The sequence below is a fragment of the Engystomops pustulosus genome, chromosome 6, assembly GCF_040894005.1.
Source record: "Engystomops pustulosus chromosome 6, aEngPut4.maternal, whole genome shotgun sequence".
Taxonomy (NCBI): domain Eukaryota; kingdom Metazoa; phylum Chordata; class Amphibia; order Anura; family Leptodactylidae; genus Engystomops; species Engystomops pustulosus.
The window spans coordinates 130,903,589-130,922,974 of record NC_092416.1 but is presented as its reverse complement, the minus strand read 5'-3'; the positions used below and the strand labels follow the sequence as shown (position 1 = coordinate 130,922,974).

Below are 19,386 nucleotides of genomic sequence, written 5' to 3'. Positions count from 1 at the left end.
AGGACAGTCAGCAGCTGCTTGGCAGTGAAGAGGTGGGGCAGACATCCGCTGCTTCATGCAGTAGGCAGGATGTGCATACTGACACAGTTGAGGAGAATAGCAGTGACAGGGAAACGCAAAGTGATGTAGCCGATCACACTTGGGAGCTGGGTGTAGTAAGGGATTCATCATCGTCAGGCAAAGAGAGTATCAGCTTGCGCGTTAGGCAGAGGAACAGGCAGCAAGTCAATACTGTGGCCATGAGTCAGCAGGGTGGCAGCAGTGTGAGGACGGGAGCCAAATGGTTGCGGGTACAAATTCTGATTTGCAGGTCCAAGAAAGCAGTGGCACAGGGGCTCAGCGAGGCAGCGGCAGCGGTAGTGCAGAGTGTTGGCGGTAAAATCACCATCTCAGCAGTGTGGCAGTTTTTGTTAAGACACCATAGGAGCCAAGCGTGTGTATATGTCGAATCTGCGGGCAGAAAGTAAAGCGTGGCCAGGGAGCAAACGTTTGCACCAAGGCACTGCGTTAACACTTGCCTTGCAGCGTCACCATCCAATGGAGAAGGGAGCTGTTTGTCTTTGACATCACCTCCCGGACCAGATGCTTCTGCTCCTCATTACGCATGTTGCCAGCAGTCATTGAGTGAGGTGATTACAAAGAGACAACTGTATGCGTCCAGCCATCCTAAGGTGCAGAAGCTGACCGTGCTCCTATCCAAGTTGTTGGTACTGCAGTCCCTCCCTTTCCAAGTTGTGGACTCTGCACCCTTAAAAGAACTAATGGCTTGTGCCAAACTGAGGTGGAGAGTTCCAAGCCAAAATTTCTTTTCCGAAAAGGCAGTACCAGCCCTTCACAAATATGTACAACAGAAGGTGGGCCAGTCCTTGAGCTTATCAGTTTCCAATGCATTTACCACTTTAGGCCTATACCTCAACTTATATTTGAGTCAGCTTATACTCAAGTATAGATGGTACTCTTCTGTGTAATAAGTATATGAGTCTCCTGTTACTTCTCCATCTTGAAGCATACAAACTATGTAATAAACAGTAAATTGTTATAGTTTCCTTATAAAAGTGACCTCAAACACCCTTTCCATTGCCCATGACCTTGGTTCCACTTCTGCTTCATTAGTCTTGCTATCTTTTCTGTGCTCATGAGACTTGTGTGCCGCCTTTTTCCTAGAAAATAAACAATATACAGTGCTGCTTTAGGTATCATGCACAGAAGTATAAATATCTGTATCAATTGCATTTGATGCAGATATATAAACTGCATTTGTGTTCTGTATAGTACCCATTTTGGACCACATGCTAATGTGTATGAATCATGAGATCCATGTTAATAGCACATATAGTTTCATAGTGGTGGTGAATGCGCTTTCATCTATTTTCATATTGCCTGTGCGTACCTTATTAGTTCCACATAATTTCTGTATGGTGTGATAATGGGTATTATATAGGTACCATATGGGTTGCAAGTGGGGCTTCTGATACTGAGTTGCTGAATATACTACCATGTATGTCTTGACTAGTACTAGAAAACACAGCATTCAGAGATGATTTGCTCATATTGAGTCATCCTACAGTGTAAAAACTCCATTCATATAAACAGTGCTGTCTAGGTAACAGCAAGTAAAAAGCCCTCTCACCTTATGTGATACTAGGGGAAAGTATACACAGAAATTTCTTGAAATATATCTGGGAATTTCATTTTTTTTTAAATGGAACCTTTAAAATGAACCTGTCATCAGGATTTTACATTTTTACCTAATGACCGGTTCCCATAGGCTTTTTAATACTAATTTCCATTCTGCTCTTATACTTAACTTTACCAGTTCAACTCACTTTTAAAAGTTTATAAAAGTATGCCTGGCTCCCTACCACCAAACTACTTTGAGTCATCATCATTATCTGCACTCTGCTCTTACAGTACAGCCAGTACTGTTCATTATCAAATCAGATTTTATAATTAGGGAATGAGTATTAAAAAGGTTAAGCTATTAAGTCACATGTGCTATTTGTGTAGAGAGCTGAAGAGATTTGCTAAGCAAAATGCTTAAATTGCACAAAAAAACTGTTGCCTTGCCATACATCATATTCAGTTTTACTTGAGGAGAGCATTACATATAAAATGACCCAAAATTACAGTTATAAGGGTTTTCCCACAAAGCAAGTTGCTGATTGGTGGGCGTCTCAGTGATAGGACACCCACAAATCACTAGAACGGGGGTCTGATGTACTCGTAGCACCACCGAGACCAGGCTGCCCCATTCATCTCTATGGAGTCTAATAGTCCATTTCTAATATCCCAAGGTAAGGGTACACACTGGACTATGTAATCTCATTGGAATGCCAACTTGATGGTGCCTTCAATGTGTCATGGCTTTGTAACAACGGCATTGTATTTATTTATGCTTAGCCATAACAACACTACATTGGAATGAAGTACTATTTGTTTAAGTAGGTCAGTTATTGCGGGAGTGGCATAGGTATTTAATGGCACATTCTATATATAGCATTTGGCTTCCCTCAGTGTTACCTGTGTTTTATTAGTAGCTGTGACCAACCTGCAGTGTCATAGTAAATATATATTAAACATAAAACGATGGAGACCTGCCCGAACCTGTGCAATCATTGCAATCACAATGTTAGTAAAACTTAACTCCTTGTCTACTGTGTATACTTGGAACCTATCCATCCTGAATTTAAATATCTATATCTTCTCTTTTGCATATCATAAATGTTAAAAATTACACGCATTAGACATAGCCATGCAATAATAAAGTTAGCTGTCTTGGTTCAAATAAACATTTTTTTCATTGGATAACATTGCACCTTCCATGTTGACCTGGTCACTTGGCAGTTCTGTTGTTAACAGTCCATAGTCAGGAAGGTATTCAGTCTCCTTATGAAGATTGCCTTTGGTGGCCTCCTTTTCTATAGAAATATGCCAACATGACCGACCACTGGGCATGATCATAATATATCTGCCTCGTGTAGAATAAACGCTGCCCGATACATCAAGAGATGGAAGCCTCTTGATGTATCCCACTGCGAATATGCAGAGGAGGGCACAAGCGTATGATAAATGTCCCCCTGTGTGTGGAAGTGATCATAATGCACTTATATTATAATCTGTACATGGAACACACATACAACCCAAACTATGACAAAAATAAAATGAAATTATACCATACAGACGGACCCCTACTTCAAGACACCCGACTTACAGACGACCCCTAGTTAAATGACGGACCCCTCTACCCACTGTGACCTCTGGTGAAGCTCTCTGGATGCTTTACTATGGTCCAAGGGTGCAATTTTGAAACTCCAATTGCCACTGGGGCAAAATTTAAAAAAGTTTAACCCGGGGACTGCCTATAGTATATAATACTTACAAAGCAGTACATCCACCACCAAAAACATGAATAATATAGCCATCTCTAAACACTGTATTATGTGAGAAGGTTTCTCAAAATCCAGTTCAATAAACTGTAACATTTGCCCAATTCTGTAAATATGTTTCTTAATAGATGCAGCAAAGATGTATTATGTGAACAGAGTCTTATTAACTGGACTAAAAAAATGTTACTCCATAAACTGTATAACCCTCAGTCAGTGTGCATGAAGGTGCTAGCGTCAAGGCTACAGATTGCTTTCCTAAAACAGTTATATAAATAATTGTTTCTTAGCTTTGTCCTGATAGTGTTCTGTGTCCACTGCAGATAAATGGCTCCAGCAGTCTAAACACTAAGTAGAGTTTAAAAACAACAGTAACAAAGACCAAATACTTACAGCTTGGAAGACCAAAGATACCTCTAACACACCAGGGGTATCCATATAATGCCAGCTGATTTTCATGGAGGTTTCCAGTCCCGTGTATTTAGTAGGATGTCTTGTCTTTCTAGCCTACAAACATAAGAATAGTGGTCAGAAAGTAAGTAATGAGGCCATTATTGTTACATGAAACACAGCAAATCCTAAAGGTTTGGGTAGGATCAGATGACTGCCCTCAGTGGCTGGTGCTGGAGGTATAAAAGCTTAAGGCATTTGGGTATGCGCTGTATGTCTGTATATTGATCAGTTCTTTTTACTCAGTTATTCTCCGGTTTGCATCCAGATCTTGTTGCAGTGAGCTCTGCAGATTTTTGTGGCAGATAACATTTAAAAAAAGCATCAGAAAAGCGAGTGTGTGAGCTTGGCGGCGAGTGTGCATTGATCCCAAGTGTGTGCAGTGTCTTAAGTGTGACTTAGGTTTAAGGGACTTAAAGGGGTATTCCAGGAATATGAACGTCTGACACAAAAACCCATGATGATATAAATAAATGAATACAACAATACTCAATGTCATTAGTCACAAAACGGAGCTTAAATAATTTGATTTTATGATTTACAAAATTTATGGCCTCTCTTAAGTAGGTGGAGTTATCACTAAGATGGCCGCCACTGGAAACTACAAGTTCCATGATCCTTTAGTTCTCAGTAACTCCTCCTCCCTCTTATGCTCTGCTCCCAGTGATGATGTAACAGGTTTTCTTGCTCTGTTACCATAGTAATGATGTGTAACTGCCATCACCAAAACACTGGCCATACAGGATGCACTGCAACCAACCGACAACAGCCAAATGTAGTGGTGATCACATGACCTGCCCAGGCAGGTACAGGACATGTGATGTGGACATGTGACCAGCGGCCATCTTCTGTCCTGCAATGGACCGCGCGGAGGAAATTAACGGACTGATTAAAGTGCCAGTAGCATTTTAATTCTTCATTACAGTGTATGTCATCAGCATTGTCATCAAAATTTTAAATAACAACTAATTACACATTAGCTTATATTTTGAGTGCCCACTTGTATATGAATTATGCTGATTCCTGGAATACCCCTTTAAGTTTGAGGGGCTTTAACAGGTAACTGCTGTGTTTTGTGTTACTCTGACTGTAGATTCTTCTTTCTGTGCATAATCTGTGTAATCCCCATTAGAATAATGGACTCCATAAGTGGCATTGCTACACGGTGTACATCCTGTGCCATGTATGCTTTCCTTGAACAGCCGTTCGAGGGGGAATACTGCTGTGTGGGGTGTGTGAAAATTGCTCATCTGGAAGCCCAGATTCTGGATCTAAAGTTTCAAGGCTGCGGGCAATTGATAATGTGGAACGAAGTTTGCTGCTCCTGGAGCACAAACTCTCTGGGGAAGATGGGTGTGGGGAGGGAAGTATGAAGGTGCAGAGTGAGGGGGCAGCTAGTTGGGTAACATGTAGAAGGCGGGGTAGAGGGAAGAGTTGTAGGGAGTCTAGTCCTGATCTGGTGCACCCCAATAAGTTTGCCAGGCTGGCGGATGAGGGGGATATCAGCTCTGGGGTAGCAATGCTGCAGAAAGACATGGCCGCTAGTAACCAGGGGAATGTCTGCTCCAGTAAGAAGGGTAATGGGAGCACAGGCAAAGTCAGACAGGTGCTGGTAGTGGGAGATTCGATTATTAGGGGAACACACAGGGCAATCTGTCACAAAGACCGTGCATACCGAACAGTTTGCCGGGTGCTCGGGTTCGGCATGTTGCGGATCGGGTTGACGGATTACTGGGAGGGGCTGGTGAGGAACCAGCGGTCATGGTCCACATTGGCACTAATGACAAAGTAAGAGGCAGGTGGAAGGTCCTTAAAAATGATTTCAGAGATTTAGGCCATAAGCTCAGGGCAAGGACCTCAAAGGTAATTTTCTCCGAAATACTGCCTGTACCACGTGCCACACCAGAAAGGCAGCGGGAGATCAAGGAGGTAAATAAGTGGCTCAGAAGTTGGTGTAGGAAGGAGGGTTTTGGGTTCATGGAGAACTGGACTGACTTTTCTGTCGGCTACAGGCTCTACAGTAGGGATGGGCTGCACCTAAATGGGGAGGGGGCCGCTGTTTTAGGGGAAAAAATGGCTAGAAGGTTGGAGGAGTGTTTAAACTAGAGACCTGGGGGGAGGGCAACTACACTTGTGCAGGGCAAATAGACAGTGTACATAGAGAGCTGGGAAGAGTCATAGTCCATGGGGGAGGAAGGGGGGCTGGAATGAGATTGGGGAATAAGGACAAAAGGAATACGGACAGGGAAAACCATATAAAGTGTATGTACACAAATGCCAGAAGCCTCACAAACAAAATGGAGGAACTGGAACTCTTGATGTTGGAGCGGAAATATGATATAGTGGGTATCAGCGAGACATGGCTGGACAGTAGCTATGACTGGGCTGTTACTATAGATGGTTATAGTCTTTTTAGAAAGGATCGTATAAATAAAAAAGGGGGAGGGGTTTGTTTATATGTGAATTCTTGCCTCAAGCCCGTCCTGCGAGATGACATCAGTAACGCAAATGTGGAGTCCCTATGGGTTGAGATAAGAGGAGGGAAAAAGAATAATAAAATATTACTAGGGGTTTGCTATAAGGCTCCAAATATAATGGAGGTAGCAGAGGAAATGCTGATAAGTGAAATGGATGCGGCTTCAAAGCAAGGTGAAGTACTTATCATGGGGGACTTCAATTACCCAGATATCGACTGGGGGGCAGAAACCTGCAGGTCCTTCAAAGGCAGCAGGTTCTTGTCAACAACAAAAGACAATTACCTGTCGCAACTAGTCCTGGAGCCAACAAGAGGGGGGGCACTGCTGGACCTTATCCTGACCAACAGACCTGATAGGGTATCAAAACTACAGGTTGGGGGGAACCTGGGGAATAGTGATCATAATATCATTGATTTTGTATTAGGCTTTACTAAGAGCGTTAGTGAAGGGGCAACCAACACTCTAAACTTCAGGAGGGCAAATTTTCAGCAACTAAGGGAAGACCTTAAAGGCATAGACTGGGATAATGTTCTCAAAGACAAAAGCCCCCCAAAAAAAAGTCCTGTGAGAAACACATACCTTATGGGAAAAAGCATAAAAGGAACAAGAAAAACCCAATGTGGCTAACTAGTCTTGTAAGGAAAGCAATAAGCGAGAAAGATAAGGCGTTTAAGGTGCTAAAACGTGAAGGTAGCGATGAGGCATTAGAGGATTATAGAGAGAAAAATAAATCCTGTAAAAAGCAGATAAAGGCCGCAAAAATAGAGACTGAGAGAAATATTGCCAGGGAGAGCAAAAATAATCCCAAATTATTTTTCAAGTATATAAATGATAAGAAACTAAAAACAGAGAGTGTGGGTCCCCTTAGAAATAACATGGGGGTCATGGTGGAAGGAGATGAGGAAAGGGCCAATCTACTGAATGTCGCCTTCTCAACTGTCTTTACCCAGGAAAATCCCCTGGTGGAACACACAAAGAGGAATAATGTAAATTCTTTTTATAATGTCAACAGTTTAACCCAGGAAGAGGTACGGCGCCGCCTCGCAACCACTAAGATAGATAAATCACCTGGGCCAGATGGCATACACCCCCGGGTTCTGCATGAATTATGTACGGTGATAGACAAACCATTATTTTTAATATTTGAAGATTCACTGAGGACTGGTTATGTTCCACAGGAATGGCGCATAGCAAATGTGGTACCAATATACAAAAAAGGATCAAATAGTGATCCTGGAAACTACAGACCCGTGAGTCTAACTGCTGTGGTGGGGAAAATATTTGAGGGGTTTATTAGAGATGCTATCCTGGAGTATCTCACTGTGCACAACCTTATAACCCAGCGTCAGCATGGGTTTATGAGAGATCGGTCCTGTCAGACTAATCTGATTGGTTTGTACGAGGAGGTAAGTTCAAGACTGGATCTGGGGGACGCTGTGGATGTTGTATATCTGGACTTTTCAAAGGCATTTGACACCGTGCCACATAAAAGGTATATAAAATGAGACTGCTGGGAATAGGAGAAAATCTGTGTATTTGGGTAAGTAATTGGCTTAGTGATAGAAAACATAGGGTGGTCATTAATGGCACATTCTCAGATTGGGTTGATGTTACCAGTGGAGTGCCACAGGGGTCAGTATTGGGGCCACTTCTTTTTAATATTTTTATTAATGACCTTGTAGTGGGTTTACACAGTCAAGTTTCAATATTTGCAGATGATACTAAGCTGTGTAAAGTAATAAATACTGAGGTCGATAGTTTAGCATTACAGAGGGATTTGTGGAAGCTTGAGGGATGGGCAGAGAAATGGTTGATGAGGTTTAATGTAGATAAATGTAAAGTTATGCACTTGGGCCATGGAAACAAAAAGTATAATTATGTTCTAAACGGTCAATTACTTAGTAAAACTGAAGCTGAAAAGGACTTGGGGGTATTGGTGGATGGTAAACTTAATTTTAGTGACCAGAGCCAGGCGGCTGCTGCTAAAGCAAATAAAATAATGGGATGTATCAAGAGAGGAATAGATTCTCATGATAAAGACATAGTTTTGCCCTTATACAAATCCCTGGTCAGACCACACATGGAATATTGTGTACAGTTTTGGGCACCAGTGTATAAAAAGGATATAGTAGAGCTGGAACGGGTGCAGAGGAGAGCAACCAGGATTATTAGGGGAATGGGGGAACTAGAATACACTGACAGATTAAAAAATTTGGGATTATTCAGTTTAGAAAAAAGACGGCTGAGGGGAGACCTCATTACAATGTACAAATACCTGAACGGACAGTACAAGGATCTCTCCAAAGATCTTTTTATACCTTGGCCTGTGACCAGGACAAGGGGGCATCCTCTACGCCTAGAGGAGAGGCGATTTTACCATCACCATAGACAAAGGTTCTTTACTGTAAGAGCACTGAGACTATGGAACTCTCTGCCGCAGGAGGTTGTTATGGCGGACTCTATGTACATGTTCAAGAGAGAACTGGAAGACTTTCTGGAGAGAAAAAATATCACGGGTTATGGGGATAAAACATTTATTTAATTCTTAAAGGTTGGACTTGATGGACTTGCGTCTCCTTCCAGCCTTATATACTATGATACTATACTATGATACCATATTAGATGCCTAATGACCAACTTCCTTGTTGGAAACAGATGCTGTGCTTTCCTGAATTTCTGAATTATTGGATGGAAAGGATTTAGTGTTTATTATAAGAATATGGTTGTCATATAAGGGCTAGTTTTATTTTTGTAAATTTTTATTTCTTTGACACCTTCATTTCATTGCCTGTTGGTCATGTAAATTCCCTGATTCTTTTCAATAGTGGTAAAATTGAATAATTAGGAGCAATGATGCAGTACTGATACTTCAATAACCCTTTAGATTCAGCGGGTCAATAGCACCCATAACCTCTAGGTGGTTAGGTAAAATTAAAAGAGCTTTCTTAAATCACAACATTTGTGTCAAGCAATGTGATCCCAAGGCATGCAGGGCACCAATGAATTATATTGGAAAAAGAGACCTAATAAAGTTCTAAGCCCTGTCATAGTTTTGTGCTTATTGGCTGTGTCAGAAGCAAACAAACAGTAATGCTCTAGTATACAGAGTGTGTCAGAGATTTTTATCAAGTGATCTGATCACATTGTGATCATAGTAAAAAAAAGTTCAAGATACTTTAATAAAGTGTAAGCAGTAAAACAACAAAACAGTGTAGTGTAGTTCAAAACTACATATAACCCTGTATCAACATGTTCCTAACAACCCAAAGTATTGAATTACTACATTGTGTAAGCCACATAGTAAATTCTGTAAAAAAATTCATTAAAAAAAGAACAGAATGTTTTTCGACTACCAAAAAAAAAATAAAAAATTGTACTACAACTAATCTTTCTACAAACCCTTGTGAAGCTCTATCGATAGAGTAATAAAAAATGTTCTTTAATATTTTAATATATTCTTTAAACCATCCTCCCTTTAGTGCATACACAATTAAGCTTTTTTCAGCTTGTTTTATATCCCATCTTTTAAAAGCCATAACTTTTTATCTTACTATTCACTGAGAAGTGTAGGGCAAATTTTACCTATCTAATGGAATCATGTAATATGTCATGTACTGGAAAGTTTTGAAAAAAAAATTGAGTATGGTGAAATTGACATTATCCCTTTTTATGGTTTTGTTTTAACAGTGTTAACAGGGTACACTTATACTATGGTTCAGTATGATATAGCTGATACCCCATTTATATATTTATTTTATTTTAATACCTTTAAAAAAACTTTTCAAAGCCAAATATATTTTGTTTATGGCCAAATTCTGACACTCCTAAACTTTTTATATTTCTACAAGGGTATTGTTTTTTTCTGATCCCAATTTGGGGAATGTTTGACACGTTGATCAATTTTTATTACATTGGCCCAAATTCATCAAGCAGTTTCCCTTACTATGCAAAGCGTGCACACTGTTGTACTTTTTTATTTTTTGTGCACTTTAATTATACAGCATGCAATACAATTTTTTTCGAGGCAAAGTAATAAATGTGGCGCAAACTAGGAACCCACGTCCTTTTAAGTGCATAGTTTTCAAAAGTATCGGATAAAATGCAGATAAGACACAATTATGTAGCAAACACTTAATAAATACATTATAAACTTTCTTTTTAGTTTAGTGAAAAAAACTGGCACAGACACAATGATATATCTGGGCCATTGTCTTTTGATGCCAGAAAAAGATTTTGATTTTGCGATGGCATCAATTATTTGGGCTACATATTTTTTTTTATTTTAATAAGCGGTTATAAAATATGTTTATTGTTTATATATGTGATGATTTGAAATATTTCTATATGTTTCCTTAGAATGCACTCATTTGGTGATTCATATAATACAATGCATTGTAAAATATATATTGTACTTCTATTACATTTCTAAATGTAGACCTACCAGTTTGCAATATGAAGATAAGATGAAGACCCACAATATGAGGTGGACATGGAGTGATATGAGGGGCCATAATATTAGGGAGAGATGATGAGACCACTATATGAGGGAGAGATGAGGAGCCACAATATGTTGGGGGGTTAAAGGCCAAACTATGAGTGGAAAATCACAATGCGCCACAATACAAGAGGGGTCAAAATACGAGAGGTCAATACGAGAGGGGTCAAAATATGAGGGGGAGATGAGAGACCACATTAGCCTTTAGACCTTAAGTCCATATTTACGAGATGCAACTAAATTGTGCTTTATGCATTACGACACCAGAGCGCCTTGTCTTTTAATTTATTCACTCCCCCTTTTCTGATACAAGTCCCACCTGCTCTATGCACTGTGGATGGGCGGGACTTGTATTGGAGTGGGGAAGTGAATAAATTAAAGGATGAGGTGCTGCGGTGATGTAGCCTGAGCACCCCAGTCTAATTAGCATAATTTTCAGAACCCTATATTGTGTATAGAGTTATAATAAATCCAAGGGGGATTATTCTCTCCTCATTCTTCTGGATCTCTCGGCAGCGTTCGATACTGTGGACCACCAGCTCCTCCTCAGGATGCTTCGCTCCATTGGCCTGAAGGACACTGCACTCTCTTGGTTTTCCTCCTATCTCTCTGACTGCTCTTTCAGTGTCTTCTTTTCTGGATCTCTCTCTTCTTCTGTTCCTCTCTCTGTCGGGGTTCCTCAGGTCTGAGTTCTAGGTCCTCTTCTATTCTCCCTCTATACTGCCCCCATTGGACAAACCATCAGCAGATTTGGTTTTCAATATCATCTTTATGCTGATGGCACCCAGCTGTATACCTCAGCACGTAACATCACCCCTGCCTTAATCCAGAACACTAGTGAATGTCTCTCTGCTGTCTCTAACATCATGTCTTCTCTCTTCCTGAAACTTAATCTTTCTAAGACCGAACTTCTTGTCTTTCCACCATCCACTAACAGAGCCTATCCTAACCTCTCCAGATCAGTCTGTGGGGTCACCATAACCCCAAGGCAGCAGGCCCGCTGTCTTGGGGTTGTGCTGGACTCCGACCTCTCCTTTGAGCCACACATTCAATCTCTTGCTCGCTCTTGCCGGATGCATCTAAGAAACATCTCCAGAATCCGGCCGTTTCTCACATGTGAAACCTGTAAAATGCTAACTGTTGCTCTGATTCACTCTCGTCTAGACTACTGTAACTCTACTAACCGGTCTTCCACTCACCAAACTCTCTCCTCTGCAATCGATTCTTAATGCAGCAGCCAAGCTCATCTTTCAGACTAAACGCTACACGGATGCCTCCAGTTCATGCCAGTCGCTGCACTGGCTGCCATTCTCCTTTCGAATACAGTTTAAAATAATAACCCTCATCCACAAAGCTCTGTATAATGCTACACCCCCCTACCTCTCCTCTCTAATCTCAGTCTATCGCCCAACTCGTGCTCTTAGATCTGCCAGTGATCTTAGATTAACCTCTACCCTAGTGCGGACCTCCCACTCGCATCTCCAAGACTTCTCTAGAGCTGCACCAATTCTATGGAATGCTCTGCCCCGGACTATCAGACTAATACCTAACCTCCAAAGTTTCAAACATGCTCTTAAAACTCATTTCTTTAGGCAAGCCTATAACACTCATTAACTGCATGAAGTTTTAACTCTTCTACTAACCCGTCCTGTGTCCTCCTCCCATCTGTTATCCAGCAACCAGCAGGCACCAGACTTCTCTGCGGTCCCATTCACCCTGGACCTTGTATATAAGATGACGGCTGATGATTGGTTCAAGCGACAGCAATTCCATTTATTATATTTTGTTCTATTCCCTTAAGAAGAATGGCTTGACCATTATATATTCTTTTACCTCGTGTCTCCCCACTCTTTCTCATAAACTGTAAGCTCTTGCGAGCAGGGACCTCAATCCTCTTGTTCCATACGAATGTTTGTGCTCTGTCATGTTTTATTATATTTGTATTTGTCCCCTATGATTTGTAAATATGATGGCGCTATATAAATAAAGATTATTATTATTATCATTATTATAAAAGGAACTTCTTAGTAGGGCACGTCTACCATGAGCAAAACTGCAGTTTTGTGCTTAATGCATTTGCAGTGCTTTTCAAAAAGTAATTCAAATGCATTGTTTCAGCGTGGCCTAAAACTGTGTATTTACTATTCTCATGTATCAGTGGGTAGGACCCCGAAATCTATTCTACTGGTGGGTTCTCTGTCCTTGAGTCCAACCCAGTAGTTGGGGTAAATCTGGAGCTGATCTGGGTTGGATAACACTTTAGACATAAGCTTGAAATGAGTTTTCCTCTATTTTTCATTAATTCTGCATTTTATAACATTTTTGCAGTGCTGAAATTAATGAATATTTTTATATGTAAAACGTTTTCATTAGAACAGAGGAATATGAACACAAAGTGTGAATAAAGTTTGTTTCTCATTACAATATATAGAATGTAGTCAAAGAGGGTCATCATCTCTTTACTCCCTGGTTTTCATGGGCCAAATTTGTGGAATGAATGTAATTGTATCTATTGCAGAAAGTGTTGGCTGAACAAAGCAAAACAAGTGGACAATTCCAGGAAGGAGCCCCAGCTTCTATCCTCAGAACTAAGTAGTTGCCTCTGTGTGTTTATCCCCTTTATTTTCCATTCCCTCCAAAATTTGTTGTCTGTCCCAGTGAGGAATCCCGGCGGACCCCAAAAAGGCACATTCTTGGAAATCAAATAGGGTAGTTTAACATGTTTATGCATTTCCTTCCAAGAATTGATTGTGTCCCTCAAAATAATTGAATATTTGACCATTTTAGGTCATTTTGAATACTGGACGTGGACAATGGATATTAAATTGGAGGGAGAAGCCAGTTACCCTTCTGACAAGGAGGTGGAATAGTGAGACAAAGCGTTTAAAACATCAAGTAAATGTTTTGAAGTTTGTGCAATTCACAAATAGTGAAAAATTCAACAACAACAAGTACATCTTAGTGGTAAACATCATGCTGGGCATGCCCTGTTTCATATAAACATTTAGCAGATTAGCAAAGTCATTTCCAGAATAGTCATGCAAAAGATTCTTCAAATGCAAACACCTAAATTACACATGATCAATGTAGGCAAACTTGTACCTATTTTACAACTACTAATAAAATGCAATGTACATAAACAGTTTCCGAGTTTGTTTGTGGGTTGCAGAGAATAAATTACTTATTTCACAGAGCCAAAAACATCCAACATCATTGTCCGGTAAGCGTAAAGAGGCTCTATAGAATTTTTCTGGACAGCTTCTATTCTCATATAACACTTGTTTTGACCATATATAGCCATTGAGAAATGAAGCTAGACCTTCTATTTATGTCGTAGCCGTGGTTTTCTGGTTGAGAAACAATGTTTTTGGCTGGAAAAATACAAATATGGTTTTGCCATTTCTTTTCATAGCAAGAGTCAGTGGCACCAGCATAACTATTAATGAAATTGAGCAGGACATCTTGTAAAGCAGGGATCAAACCAGAAGAGCAGAAAGAAGTACAGGCAGTCCCCGGGTTACGTACAGGATAGGTTCTGTAGGTTTGTTCTTAAGTTGAGTTTGCATGTAAGCTGGAACTGTATATTCTATAATTGTAACCCCAACCAGAACCCTTTTGGTCTCTGTGACAATTGGGTTTTAAAAATGTTGGGTTGACATAAGAAACAGGAATAACAAAAAAGCTTAATTGCAGACACCTTTGATCACTGTTACAGCTGATCATTGTAGACTTGGGCTACACTACAGTAAATTACCAATATCCAGACCACCTTTATATGAACGTTCTCACTGAATTTATTCCGCTAGGGTTGCATTTTTGTTCTTTCTCTTTCTTGAGCACTGTACATGTCTGTACCTATCTCAATGGATCGCAAAGAATATTACCAACTGGAGCTTGGAGTCTGATTGCCTAGTTCAAAAATTACTTATTTGGTAAAGAACAGATGGTGTCTTTTAACTATTAACATGCCATGCAATGCAATAGTGGATCTCCTAACAAAGTATAAGGAGGATCTCAGACCCCTGAAAGTAGGCCTCAAACATAAGGCTCTGTCATCCAGGGGCCTACTAAAACCTGGAGATGGCCCTGATCATATCACCTTCAATTTGCTTGTCAGGGACCTTCCCCTCATCTTATTCACCTTGTGTACCAGATTTGGTCGGTCTTCTCCACCACCCTAAGCATTCTAGAGCAAATTAAAACAAGGTTCCTAGAAGCACAAACTGTACAGGTATAATAGAATTGATGTATGTCCAGGTGGTATAGAGTCCCCACTAGGCTACATACTATCTTCCCGCTGGTACCCACAACATGCTGGAGATGCGTTGAGGAGGAGGGATAATTTCTATACATGTTCTGGTCCTGTCGGGTCCTCGTCCCCTTTTGGGAAAGCTTGAAATGCTTAATTTCCTCAATTTGTGGGAATTCTGTGACACTAGATCCTCCTCTCCTCATCCTCCACCATTGCGACGTCTCCACGCGGACATACAAGAGATCTCTGCTACGCTTTCTAATAATTGCGGCCCAGTCTTGCATCCCAGTACTCTGGAAACAGACTTCTCCACCGATGGTCGCGATGTGTATTGCTAAGGTAAACAATATCATGCGCAAGGAAGACCTTACTTCCTCTATACATGGCACATACGCTAAATTCAACAAAACCTGGCAGCCATGGATCCTCTTCCAACAATCTACTGAATACAGACAATCTGACATACAACCTATTGTGTCTACTTGTTGGCCTCCTGACTTAGACGCTGCCACACCTCACCTTTGCTCATCTACCCCTCTGCCCTTCCCTGCATTCCCCGTCACCCACCATCCTTACTAGCCTCATTTCAGGCTCAGGCTTACATAGCCTCCTTCCTCTGGTTGTAGTTATGAGTTATTTCAAGGAGATCTTCAGGGACCATCTCTGGAACGTGGAGACTCCACCGTAGCTTTCGTTCTCAATCCACTAAAAGTTAGTGGGGGTACGGGAGAAAATGGAACATGTGTTTGTAGAGACTTGTATGAATTGTTATGTTACAATTATTAACTTATGTGACTCCCGATTAATGTATCATAATGCGATAAGGACTGCTTTCCTATTGTTCTTTCTGTGCTCCTGCTTTTAATAAAACAAATTTAAAAAGAAAATAATAGAATTGAAGACCGAAAGAAAGATATTAATGGGCCAATGTAGGGTGCTGTTGCATACTGTATGTCTGTAAAAGTTATAATTCACAATAATTCAGTTGTATAATCCGCAACATAAAAGAGACACGCAGCAAAAGGATGAAGAAAAAAACTTTCTTTATTTAAGCATGATTAAAAAGTCCAGAAAAATCATTCAGCGTGTTTCAGGAGTAAACCCTTAATCATAGGTATCTCTGTCTTATAAGAAATTGTACTCCTTTAGAAGGCAGTGACGATGGACACAAATCTAAATACATATAGTTACATTTTAAAGTTCACAACTAGAAAATAGCAAACAAATCTTCTCTAAAATGTATTCCCAAAGGCATTCTAGTCCAGAGTCATATACATTGAGTTTAATGTTTTAATGTCCCACTCCCCCTTATGGTTTATTAACCCATTCAACCCCGTAAAATTTTAGTTATTGAACCGATCTTCCTCAGCCTTGTATAAACTTGGAAAAATCAAACTGCCTATAGTCCTGCCACAACTTACTCCATCCCTCAAAATTAACCTTAAGACAGGATTATGGTTCATCATTGGTGCATATTTTTGAATGATCCTACAAACATCTTTGTATTTGCTACTAAACTTGGTGGAGAAAGTTATGGGTTGATAATATAAATTTTTTCTCACACATGTAATATCCATTCTACAATTTTTCCCACAATATCTAGCCATACACTCCAAATAATTCATATTAGATTCCCTTTCATTCTAAATTATTTTTTTATTTGTTGTATGGAAAGTAATTTTACATTTCTTATTTTTTATATTTATTTTTTTTTACTTTACATTAGTTTGAATGTATATGAACCGTTATTATCAATGAGAGTAATAGGATCTGTGTGATAATAACGGCTTGTGCACCTGCACCTCCATCACATCACATGGACAGATTTCTATCCACTGGAACTAAAATATAGAAGCTGTTATAGTAGAGTATCTACTACAGTATCTAGAAACCTGTGAGGAATTGATACAGAAAGTATATTGGAAACCCCTTTAACTGTAAGTTTTAACATTGTTTGCAATTACAGGCAATCCCTGCTTTGCATACAAGAAAGGTTCTGTAGGTTGTTCTTAAGTTGAATTTGTATATATTTTGTAAGTGTAACAGAGAATTATCTCTGTGACAATTGAATTTTCAAAATTTTTAGTTCTCATGAGTACAAGGACACCTTTCATAATTCTGTGCTCAGTTGGACTTCAATGTCATCCTCTGCACGTAAACTATGGCGGAAGATGTGCTGTTGGCTGTGATTTTGTACTTAGTTTGCAGTTTGAACATTGCTTTATTTCAATCCCGGCTGTCTTAATTCATTTCCACCACATCTGCTTGTGTCCTGTTGACTTTGCTCTGGGCTGTAGACAGTTATGCTAGCTGTCATGGACAGATGCCTCCCCTACTCCCATTCCTGGTTAATCTGGATGTGAGGGGACCGTTTCAATCACTCCCTGGACCAGCAGTTTGATATTTCATAAAAGGCTTGTCTATGCACTTCACAGTGCTTGCTTTAAGAGTACTTTGGAGCTTGCTAGCATTTTATGTATTTTTTATCTCTTTTGTACTGCTTTGGCCTCTTGGCTTTCACTCATATTTGTATGACTAGTCTGTGTTTGACTTGTTTTTGTCTCAATGTTTTCTCTTTGGCTTCAGAAGGGAACAGTGACATTCAACTACCATCTGGGGTATGATAGGAAAGTAGGTAGGGACAGCTGGGTGAGTCTAGCTTTAGTCCAAGTCCCAGTCTGTACTTTCATTTTCCACCTTATTGTCCATTCCATAACAGTAGCATTACACACTTACACGCAGTTCATTGAAGCATGGGGCTACAGTAAATTACCAGCATCCACAGAGCTTCGCTAAAGGCCACAGTGTGCACAATGTGAATTGTAAACAAGATACTGACTAAAAGAGGTGGGGGGGCTGCTGTTCCCTGCTCACAGAGGAGGAAGGAGGGGGTAGGTCATGTGACTGTGCTTCTGTGTGCAGCCACAAGTGTTCAGTGGTGTGGATGCAAAAGTCTCCTACACAGAATAGTGAAGTAAAAGATCTTATGTGTTCCCTATTAGGCCCTCCACCCCAGTGTGTGATTCTAGGTAACTTTCTGTGTCTCTCTCTGCACCTCATGTTCTAGCCCTTCCCCCACGTTTTGCTCAGCACTTTCTGCACAGTGCAGAGAAGCTATTACGGTAACTTTTAGTGCTCACACAGCACAGACTATACACTTCATGTAACTGTTTCACTGCTGGTTTCTACTACTTATAACATGGTCCTTCACGTGATTTAAGTTGTCAGGCTAGTCACCATACATATCCAGTATGTACACTATGCAGTGTTCAGTGGATTTATTTTTAGGAATCTAAAACTGGATTTTCGGCTAAATTACTGAATGAGAGAACACAAGGTATCATGGGAGGGTAACCTCAATTTGACTTTAGCTTCAGAGCAGATACAGGTTCGTCTACTCTCAAGACACTGCATATGAAGAAGAGTTTTGACAAGTATCTTTAGAACAGAAGACGCCATTACTCTAGAAAGAAAAGGGTGAGGAACACAATATTGGCATTGTTCTGTTTGTATTAAAAGGGGGATATGGCCATTTGTAGACGACAAGAATCATTATAACATCAAAGTTATGCTTTAAGTTAGCGACTGCCTGTACATGTTTTTGTTCTATTTTGTTCTGTTTTGTGTAAGGCTTTGACAAACCAAATCTTGGCATCAATGTTAAATATAAATAGATATTTGTACACTAATGGAAAGTTGCTGGATCCTTATTATCATTACAGGCAGTCCCCAGGTAATGTACAAGATAGGTTCCATAGTTTTGTTCTTAAGTTGAATTTGTATGTAAGTCGAAACTGTATATTTTAGAATTGTAGATCCAGACAAAGAACTTTTTTCCCCCAGTCACAATTGTAGTTTCAAATTTTTTTGCTCTAATTGGAGCAAGGATTATCAATAAAGCATCATTACAGACATTATAGCTGATATTTGCAGTCCGGGACTATAGTAAAGCATCCAAAGAGCTTCACCAGAGGTCACAGTGGGCAGAGGGGTCTGTCTTTAACTATGGGTCATCTGAAAGTCAGGTATCTTTAAGTAGGGGACCGCCTGTATTCTACAAAGCTATGATGTAGAAATATAGTTTTAGAGATACAATGAATGAGTTATAATCTTTGTTTTCATTAACTTTACATGTAATGATGAGGTGTTGAAAAAGATGCCAGTGAACATGATTTATATATTATGTGTGAACTGTTCACATACTTTATTATAATATACATTTTTATTGGGAAGGGTTCAGCTTGTTTTTTTCAAATTAAAAGGTTTTATTTCATAAAATTGGGTCTATAGATATACAATCATAATATAATGTTTATTATAATGTCTTAG

At 39.9% G+C, this 19,386-nt stretch overlaps 1 protein-coding gene and 1 long non-coding RNA gene across 2 annotated transcripts in view; one reads left to right on the top strand and one right to left on the bottom strand.

The window, feature by feature from the left end:
- Positions 1–3,884, bottom strand: part of LOC140066078 (uncharacterized) — a 26,072-nt gene extending 22,188 nt beyond the window's left edge. The window contains exons 1-2 of the long non-coding RNA XR_011848102.1: positions 3,777–3,884; positions 1,061–1,160 (exon numbers count right to left, since the gene is read on the bottom strand). This is a non-coding gene — a long non-coding RNA (uncharacterized lncRNA). The remainder of the gene's footprint in view (positions 1–1,060; positions 1,161–3,776) is intronic.
- The window catches only part of GNAS (GNAS complex locus), a 123,227-nt gene that overhangs the window by 49,922 nt on the left and 53,919 nt on the right, over positions 1–19,386 (top strand). The window lies entirely within an intron of this gene.